The 10,392-nt window shown below is 36.4% G+C and overlaps 1 non-coding gene across 1 annotated transcript; it reads right to left on the reverse strand.

The window, feature by feature from the left end:
* Nucleotides 1–1,250: 1,250 nt before the first annotated feature.
* LOC113691225 (small nucleolar RNA R71) lies at nt 1,251–1,357 on the reverse strand. The gene has a single exon (XR_003448634.1). It is a non-coding gene; the product is annotated as a small nucleolar RNA R71 (small nucleolar RNA).
* Between the last annotated feature and the right edge of the window lie 9,035 nt (nt 1,358–10,392).

A 10,392-nucleotide genomic window follows, 5' to 3' on the forward strand; every position in this document is an offset into this window, starting at 1 on the left:
AATTGGTAGTAACAATGGAAACACATGAGTAGAGCTTAAGTTGTATGTTCATGAAAATAGAGATACACTTAAGTGGATTACTTAGCATTTCATGAAAGAAAACAGAGTAGTAGTAGTATTTCACTATGAAAATAGGGACAACTGAACTACTCTAGGCCATTTCATTATGAGAATGAGATTTGGTAAATTTGGAAATGAATCTCTAGTTAAACAAGAATAATAACAAGAGGTAAATCCATTCATTTGTGTTGTTTATGCCATAAGTGGAATCTATATCCCTAGAGATTTTCTTGAGTAAGAATTCTTCATTTGCATTTAACATTTGTTAAATTTGCAGATCAAATTTGTAGATTATAGCAATAAAATTTTTCTGCTCAAATTTATTGTAAGTCTAAATAATAGAGAAAAATAAGGGTCTAGTACTTGTTTCAATTGCTCCTCATGGGATCGACCCGATACATACCCTACATTACAGTTTCAGCTTGTATACTTGCAGCTAACGGGTATAAAAATCGGATTTAAACTTACATTGATATAAAAATGCCGTCAAGTTTTTGGCGCCGTTGCAGGGGGGCGGCAATATTAGAACCTAATCATCTTCATTGATTTAGACAGCTTTATTTTTTTAGTTGAGCTAATTATATTTAATCCTACATTGTAATCAAATTTCGACAATCGAAGTTGCATAATATCTCTTATTTCTATTTGTAGTGTATGCATCGGGTGTCTCGAGAAATTGCACTTTTCGATCCAGAAATTGAGAGAACACTACATAGACAAAGGAGGAACACGCCACAGTAGGAGGAACAAGAGATTTGGCAACCAATAGAGGAAATCTTAATAGAGCTTCCATTTGAAGAAGAAATAGCAGAAAACGAAGCAAATAGGCGAGTTCTACAAGATTTTGCTCTACCGGGAACACAAGGATCTCAAACGAGCATAGCAAGGCCTTTGGTAAATGTTAATAATTTTGAGATTAAACCATCACTTATCCAAATGGTTCAACAGTTTCAATTTGGAGGTAATGCAGTAGAAGATCCTAATACACACTTAGCTATATCTTGGAAATTTGTGATACAATTAAAATGAATGAAGTTAATGATGATGCTATAAGGCTAAGATTGTTCCCATTTTCATTGAGAGATAAGGCCAAACTTTGGCTACACTCTCATACTCCTAATACTTTCACCGGATGGGATGATTTATCAAGAGCATTCTTAAATAAGTATTTTTCACCAGGTAAGACTGCTAAGTTTAGAATGGATATCACTAGTTTTAACCAATTGGAAGGTGAATCATTATATGAGGCATGGAAAATGTTTAGAAATTTGCTTCGAAAATGTCCATATCATGGATTGCCGGAGTGGTTAATCATACAAACCTTCTATAATGGTTTAGTTTTTTCTACTAAAACTATGATCGATGCAGCTGCAGGTGGAGCTTTAATGTGTAAATCACCCCAAGAATCTCAGAATTTGATAGAAGAAATGGCAGCAAATAATTACCAGTGGGCCAATGAGAGAGGTAATACAAGACGTCACGCAGATATGATAGAAATGGATACTCTCAATATGCTGAGTGCCATAATGTGATGAAGTTGCTAAGTAGACAAGATGGAGTTGGTCCAAATTCATCTAATGCACATGTAGCTGTTGTTCTGTATATGGAGGTGAACATGATACTAATGAGTGTGTTGATTCTAAGCAGGTACAATTCGTCAATAATTACAATCGTAATACTCAAAATAACCCCTACTCGAATGCTTACAATCCGGGGTAGAGAAATCATCCAAACTTTAGATGGAAGGATCAAGGAAATCAACTAAGGCCAGCCAATCCACCAGGATTTCAATCAAGGCAACAACAAGTTGAAACTAAACCTGGTTGGGAGATAGCAGCGAAAAAACTTGTAAAAGTTACTTCGGACAGATTTGAGCGAGTAGAAGGAAGATTGGACCAACTCACTACAATGTACAGGAATGTAGAGGTCCAAATTGGTCAAATTGCTAGTTCTTTGAATAATCGAAATCAAGGAAAATTACCTAGCAAAACGGAGGTAAATCCTAAGGAGCATGTCAAAGCCATTACTCTTCGTAATGGTAAGCAATTAGAAGAACCTCCAGTGGTGGAAGTTGAGCAAGATGAGAATGAAAAACAAGAAGAAAAGCAGAGGAACCAAGAGGCGATAGTGGAAGAAAATAGCTTGGAGAAACCAAGAGAAAATCAACCATCAACTTCCGCTACCATTCCAATACCTCCTACGATTCCATTTCCACAAAGATTAAAGCAGAATAAGTTTGATAAAGATTTTGAAAAATTTGTTAAACTTTTCAAACAATTGCATATTAACATTCCTTTTGCCGATGCTATTTGCAGATTCCGTCTTATGCAAAATTTCTCAAGAAAATCATGACTAGAAAAAGAAAGTTGGAAGATTGCGAAACAATAGCATTAACTGAGGAGTGTAGTGCAATTATACAAAATAAGCTACCACCGACATTGAAGGATCCAGGAAGTTTCTCTATACCTTGTACCATAGGAAACATTGATTTTTTTAAAGCATTGTGTGATCTTGGTGCTAGTGTATCATTGATTCCTCTAACGGTGGCTAGACAATTGGGTTTGAAGGAGGTTAATTTCATTAATATTACTTTGCAACTAGCAGACAGGTCTATTAGATATCCATTGGGAGTGTTGGAGAGTGTATTGATAAAAGTTCAAAAATTTATCATTCCAGTGGATTTTGTGGTGTTAGATATGGAAGAAGATGTATCTATGCCAATTATTTTTGGTAGACCATTTTTAGCTACTGCAGGTACTATTATTGATGTTAAAAATGACAAACTGAAGTTTCAAGTAGGTGAAGAAGATGTAGAGTTTAGGGTCTGTTTGGTTGGAAGTAAAATGTTTTCCTTGGGAAAATATTTTTCGTGGAAGTAATTTTCCATGAAAATCATTTCCCTTTCATCATTTTCAGGTGTTTGGTTAGCTTACTGAAAAAATTTTCTTACTTCATTTTTCTGGTGTTTGTTTAACTTTTAAAATATTTTCACTTTTATCTCTATTTTTACTTTCTACATATTATAACTACATACTTCTTCCCATGCAAAATAAGAAAATTTATCTCATTGTTTAACTTTAAAAAATCTTGGAGAAATGTATATATGAATAAAAAATATCTCCTTAAGCAATAAACAAATTGCTGGCCATTTAGTGTCAAATATCAATCACATGCAATGCTTATTGTGACATATATCTTGCACTCTCACTGCTGGAAGTTTTTCTAGAAAAGAATGTCCATATTATACATAATTAATTACTAGCATAGGATGAGCATGATGAGGTTTTTTTTTTATTTTGAATATACTAGGGGGAGGGTTGGGTAGTACGGGGGAGGGAGTGTAAGGAAGAGGTCCTGGGTTCGAGTCCTTCTGTTTACACTATAAAAAAAAAGAACATACTACAAGATGTTTTCAGTAAGTTTGGAACATATTACAGGCGGGATGCATGCATTTCGGAAAACAACTTCAATAAGTTTGGAAGGGAAGTTGTTTTCCATAAGATGAGTGAAAATATTTTACATAGGAAAATATTTTCAGTAACTTTTGTGCAACCAAACACGGGAAATTAGGAAAATATTTTCCTGAAAAACATTTTCACCCGAAACAAACGGACCCTTAATTTGCATGAAATGGGAAAATACCCTTCTTTTACCGATCATGCATATTCTATTGGCACAATTGATAAACTAACTCAAGAGATGAGTCAAGTTAATTTTGACTTTGATCCTCTTGAATATTGTTTAATGAGTTTAGGAAAGCAAGAAGGTGATTATGGAGAAATTGAAGAATTGGCCAAGTATTTGGATTTTCAAGCATCTTATAAAAGGGGTAATTTGTATGAAAGTCTTGGCCAAAGAAAAGGGCTTTCACCACCTTCAGAAATTGAACCTCCAAAACTAGAGCTCAAACCACTTCCAACTCATTTAAGGTATGACTTTCTTGGAGAAAATAGTACTTTACCTGTAATTGTTAGTGCTGACCTGAATGATGAGCAGTGTACAAAGTTACTAAGAGTTCTAAGGAAGCATAAGAAGGCAATGAGATGGACAATTGTAGACATTAAAGGTATAAGTTCTTCTATATGCATGCATCGCATTTTATTGGAGGACAATTGCAAACCAGTGGTGGAAACACAAAGAAAACTTAATCCAAACATGAAAGAGGTGGTAAGAAATGAAATTCTTAAGTGGCTTGATGCAGGTATCGCCTTTCCTATCTTCGATAGTGTTTGGATTAGTCCAATTCATGTGATACCAAAGAAAGGTGGAATAACTACAATCGTGGGTAAAAATGATGAATTGATTCTATCTAGACTCGTGGTAGGGTGGAGAGTGTGTATTGATTATCGTAAGTTAAATACAGTAACAAGAAAAGATCATTTTCCCTTGCCATTTCTTGATCAATTATTGGAGCGAATAACCGGATATGAATTTTATTGTATTCTTGATGGTTTTTCAGGATATAATCAAATAGCTATAGCTCCAGAGGACCAAGAGAATACCACATTTACATGTCCTTATGGCACTTTTGCCTTTAAAAGGATGCCATTTGGTTTATGCAACGCACCTGCGACTTTTCAACATTGCATGATGGCTATATTTTCAGATTATATTTAGAAAATTTTGGAGATATTTATGGATGATTTTTCTGTGTATGGTTCATCTTTTGACCATTGCCTTCATAATTTGGAATTGATTTTGCAGAGATGCGAGGAAACAAATCTTGTACTGAATTGGGAGAAATGCCATTTTATGGTAAAAGAAGGAATTGTCTTAGAACACAAGATTTCCCCCATGGGAATTGAGGTGGATAAAGCCAAAATAGAAGTTATAAAAAAATTGCCACCTCCAAACAATGTCAAGGGGATAAGGAGTTTTTTAGGACATGCTGGCTTTTATAGACATTTTATTAAAGATTTTTCTAAAATAGTAAAGTCATTATGTGATTTATTATGTAAAGATACTCCTTTTCAATTTGATGACAATTGTTTGGTTGCATTTGAAAGGTTGAAGAAGGAATTGATTTCGGCCCCAATTATAACTTTGCCCGATTGGTCACTACCATTTAAATTGATGTGTGATACAAGTGATTATGCGATTGGAGCAGTTTTGGGACAAAAGAAAGAAGGACGATTGCACGTCATTTACTATGATAGCAAGTTGCTAAATGAGGCACAACTCAATTATGCAACTACAAAAAAAGAGCTATTGGTGGTGATATTTGCTTTAGATAAATTTAGATCCTATTTAGGAGGATCTAAAGTTATTATATATACGGACCATTCAGCTCTTAAATATTTGCTACATAAGAAGGATGCAAAACCTAGACTAATTCGGTAGATTCTTTTATTGCAGGAATTTGATGTGGAAATAAAAGACTAAAAGGGATCGGAGAATCTAGTTACAGATCATCTATCACGTTTGGAATATATCCCAGTCAAGAATCAAGTTCCAATTCAAGAGAATTTTCCAGATGAGTTTGTCCTAGCACTTAACAATTCTCCATGGTATGCAGATTTTGCTAACTAGTTGGTCAGTGGAGAGATTCCAAAGGGGTTTAATTAGCATCAAAAGAAGAAATTCTTACATGATGTCAAAAGTTACTTTTGGGAGGAACCATTGCTGTATAAACATTGTGCCGATGGTATGATACGTAGATGTAGTCCCGAAGATGAGGTACATAATATTTTATATGATTGTCATAATTTTGAAACAGGTGGTCATTTCAGTACTTCCAAGACTGTGGCAAAGGTATGGCAATCAGGGTTTTATTGGCCAACTATGTACCGAGATGCTAGGGAATATGTTAAAAATTGTGATGCATGCCAAAGAACTGGAAATATATTTCGAAAAAATGAAATGCCCCTAACTACATTCTTGGAAGTTGAGTTATTTGATGTATGGGGTATTGATTTTATGGGACCATTTCCTAGTTCTTTTAATAATAAGTACATCTTAGTAACAGTAGATTATGTTTCTAAATGGGTAGAAGCAATCGCTTCACCTACTAATGACTCTAAAATTGTACTTAAATTCCTTAAAAAGAATATTTTCAGTAGATTTGGTATGTCTAAGGCCATAGTAAGTGATGAAGGGAAACATTTTTGTAACAAACAATTGGATTCCTTATTGTTTAAATATGGTTGTAGGCACAAGACATCACTTCCATATCATCCTCAAGTCAACGGACAAGCGGAGCTAGCTAATCGTAAGAAAAAGCTCATTTTGGAGAAAACTGTGAATAAATCACGCAAGGATTGGGCTACAAAGTTAGATGATACACTGTGGGCTTACCGAACGGCATTTAAGATACCCCTAGAGATGTCACCGTATCGTTTGGTCTATGGGAAAACTTGTCACCTACCTGTAGAGATTGAGTACAAACTTATTGGGCAATTAAATCTATTAATATGGATTTTAATCTTGCAGGTGAAAAGCGATTACTTGAGTTAAGTGAATTGGAGGAATACCGACTACATGCTTATGAAAATGCCAAAATTTATAAAGAAAAGATCAAATATTGGCATGACAAGCATATTATTCCTAAACAATTTCAGGTAGGGCAAAATGTACTTTTGTTCAACTCACGCCTGAGGTTATTTCCAGGAAAATTGAAGTCAAGGTGGTCGAGACCATTTGAAGTTACTCAAGTATTTCCTTATGGAGCAGTGGAAATAAAAGGAGAAAATGGTTCCCCATTTAAAGTAAATGGTCAAAAATTAAAACCCTATTTGGCTGGAGAAAAGGTTCCTAAAGGAGTAATTTACTCCTTAGGAAACGCAATGGAGAGTTAAAAGAGCTGTAGGAGAGTCGAGCTTAACGACTCTAAACAAAGCGCTTGTTGGGAGGCAACCCAATAATAATATTGTAGTTGTGTATTTTTTTTTATGTGTTTCTTACATTTTGGTGTGATTTAATTGACTAATTAGATGTATTTCACTTGTTTGTAGGAGGTACCGGAGTTTCATCATCCATTTTGGAGGTACAATTGAAAAACAAATGTAAAAAGAGAGGTTTTCTTACCAAAATTGTGCTTTAATTGTTTAGAATTCTCAAGCATACATACAATGTTGCATTTTCAGTATATTCAAGTGAATTTTGGTGATAACATATTATAAATGCTCATGGACTCATTTGATGTGCATTTAATGCCCAAAAATGCCATTTTGGTGTAAAGATGCAAAAAATGATCAAGGAATGCCACCCCTCGATTTTCAATGTATATGGGATTGATGTGTTTTGAGAGGTTGGATACTGTGTTTATGGTATATTACATGTACGTGGGAGGTTGGAATTGATAAAAAATATGTCCAATGTGTAATTTGGAATTGACCGAAAAAGGGAGAAAAAGTTTGAAAAATTGCAGTTTCTACAATTGGTGCAGAGAAATACGGATCCGAGCTCAGGCCCTAAAAGCCCAGACAGATACGACCTCAGATCCATAGGATACGAGCTCGGATCCAATCCAACCTAGATGGATCCGAGGGCTCGTCTGTGGTTCTGTTAAGACGGATCCGAGTCTTGTCGGATCTGAGGCCTTGCAAAACCAATCCGCGCTCGGATCGGTTCGCGGATATAGCAGAACCGAAGCCTCGTTTCTGCATTTTTCGAATTCCCTTTTCCCTCTTCTCACCGAAACCCTAACCTCTTCCTCCAATCTCCCATTTCATCCATCAATCATCCAAATTTTCACCATATAAACCTCCCCAAACCTCTTCTGATCATTAACCCCAATCTATTTTACCAAAAAAAAAAACAAAGAAGGGTTTTGATCTTCAAAACCACAATTCGGGCCGCACCTGATTTCTTCAATTTGGGGGGTATTTTGGCGTGTTTCTGTGTCAAACTTTACATCATTTTCATCCTCCATCATCAATCTACACATTTGAGGTAACAATTTGCAATTCTCTTTGAGATTTCATAACTTCTAATTTTGCATTTTTCTAGTTTTTTGGGTATATTGTAATAAATGCATATTTGTTGAAATTTCTTGATACAAATGTGCTACATTGTACTAGAATATGTTTTTACTAATATTTTTGTGCTTAGTATAGGGAAAATTGTGAATTTGGTGATATTTTTGGTATTTTTTTAAAATTTATTGGGCTTGAGCATTTCAGTGATTTAAACTTGTGAATGTTTGCTTTTATTGAATTTATGAACTTGTTCCGAGGAGTATAAATCACTGATGTATAAAAATAAAAAAAAAGGATATGCTATCATTAGAGTGTGTTTATGATATTGAACCACTTTTGCTTGAAATCTCTTATTTTGTTGAGATAATTTGCATTTGTGTGGATAAATTGGAACTCATGTGTATGCAAATTGACAATTGTGAAGATTAAGAATATTTTAGCAATGCATATGAAAATGTGGATTTACACGCAGTGGATTGGAGATATGTTCAAGTGTTTGAGATGTTCATTCTTGCAAATGTCTATAATTCTCAAGTGTTTGGACTTACTATGCATGATATGATTTCCTTAATGAGAATATAGCGTCTAAATGTTAAAATTGAATATAAGAATGTGTCAAGCAAAGTATGTGTTGATTGTTGGCAGGGAGTTTAGTCCTTTTTCAAGGGGAAACTCTGCCGAAATTTTCTTAAATTCTCATTTAATATGTTTGAGCAAGATTATATTGTTTATAATGCATATTCATCTTGTTTGTGTACAGGTATCATGGCTCGCACAAGAAGGACTAGGACTCCCGCACCTTCGTCATCGCCAAGTGAGGAACACACACCTTCCTTGCAAGAGGAGTCGCCTGAAGAGGAATCTCCCTCACCAGAGCCGCCACCTCGCTCTCGCCGGAAGACCGCGTCTACTAGCCGTGATGAGCCACCTCCGGATTATGATACCACACGATTCACATCACTTGAGAATCAACAATGGTACGAAGCCGGCCTGGACAAGGAAATCATCATTGAGAAACACTTGGCACCGGAGGTGGATGCGCACTACCACATCTCGACGGTATTCAAGAAACTTGGATGGGTGAAATCCTTCAATTGCCCAAGCACTACTACCCCAACCTGGTCCAGGAGTTCTATGCCAATGTGGAAAACAAGCAGAGACACAGTGGCAATCTCATCGTCTCGTGGGTTCGAGGCAGGAGAGTGGCTCTCAATCGAGATACACTGAGACAATTCGTCAAACTCAAAGACGAAGGCGACGATGTCAAATTGACCAAGGAGTTCAAAGCTCGAGACTCTTGGCAAGTGGGAGAGGCTGTGGGACGTCTTAAAGGTCGGTACCGTGAGCGAGGAAGTTCGAAAAAACTCACGGTATATGCCGACTCCTTCGAGTATCGATACCACCTGATCTTCTATCTTTTTGCCTTTAATGTGGTGCCGAAAAGGAGTGGCAAACGAGAGATCCGAAACAGCGATCTCTATTTTCTGGATAAGATGATACATGGAGTGGGTAGGCAGTTGACCGATATTCCTCTACCCAGCATTATCATCAGCTATATGCAAAACACAGCTCGCATGAGAGCCGGCGAGACTTGTTTCGGATTTCCTCGACTGCTATCCCTCACCTTTGAGAAGCTCAAGGTTCCCCTTGGAACCGAGAGAGCTGTGGTAACGAGGTCGGCCGAGGAGGTAAATGTTTCGATACTCAAATCCTTGGGTATTTCTACGGATTTTGGAGCTGCTCTGATTCGGGACACTGGAGGAGCATCGACTTCCACTCAGCCTCCACCTCACATTGAATCACAAACGGAAACTCAAGAGTCGGAGGCGCAGCAGACTCTTCCTTCTCCTGTTCTGCGACCACCTCCTCCACCGCGTTCCAAGTGGCAAGAGCTCCTCAATGCCATCTGTTGTATGGAGACTCGAATCGTCGAGCGCATTGACCAGACTGAGCGGATGATGACGGAGTGTGAGGACCCGTAAAATTTTCCTTAATTTATACCCTTTAATTCTGTTCCTTTTCATGCATTTTCCTTATTTTATTTTACTACCTTAATTTTCTAGACATTTTATAAGTGAATATAATTTTTTTAAAATATTTTTCTAGTTTAAGTTAGTTCGGGTCAATTTTGAAGTGTATTATGGACGTGAGACCCGCTAGTGCGATAAATGTGATATATTTTTGACAACTTGTTGGGGTTTTGTATTAAGTGATATTATTTTACAAGGTGCTAGGAGACAATTAGAGGTTAACTAGTTAATTAAGTCTTGGAAGACAAAAGAAATGAGATAAGCTTAAGAGAGCCACATGTTGCATTTTCATTGGGTGGTGGACATTTGACTAGTCTTTCTTCACCTTTACTAAAACAATTTTGACCAAAAACCAACTTCATTTCTAAGCTTCTTGGCTGAGCAAC

Source organism: Coffea arabica, chromosome 5c (assembly GCF_036785885.1).
Source record: "Coffea arabica cultivar ET-39 chromosome 5c, Coffea Arabica ET-39 HiFi, whole genome shotgun sequence".
Lineage (NCBI taxonomy): Eukaryota > Viridiplantae > Streptophyta > Magnoliopsida > Gentianales > Rubiaceae > Coffea > Coffea arabica.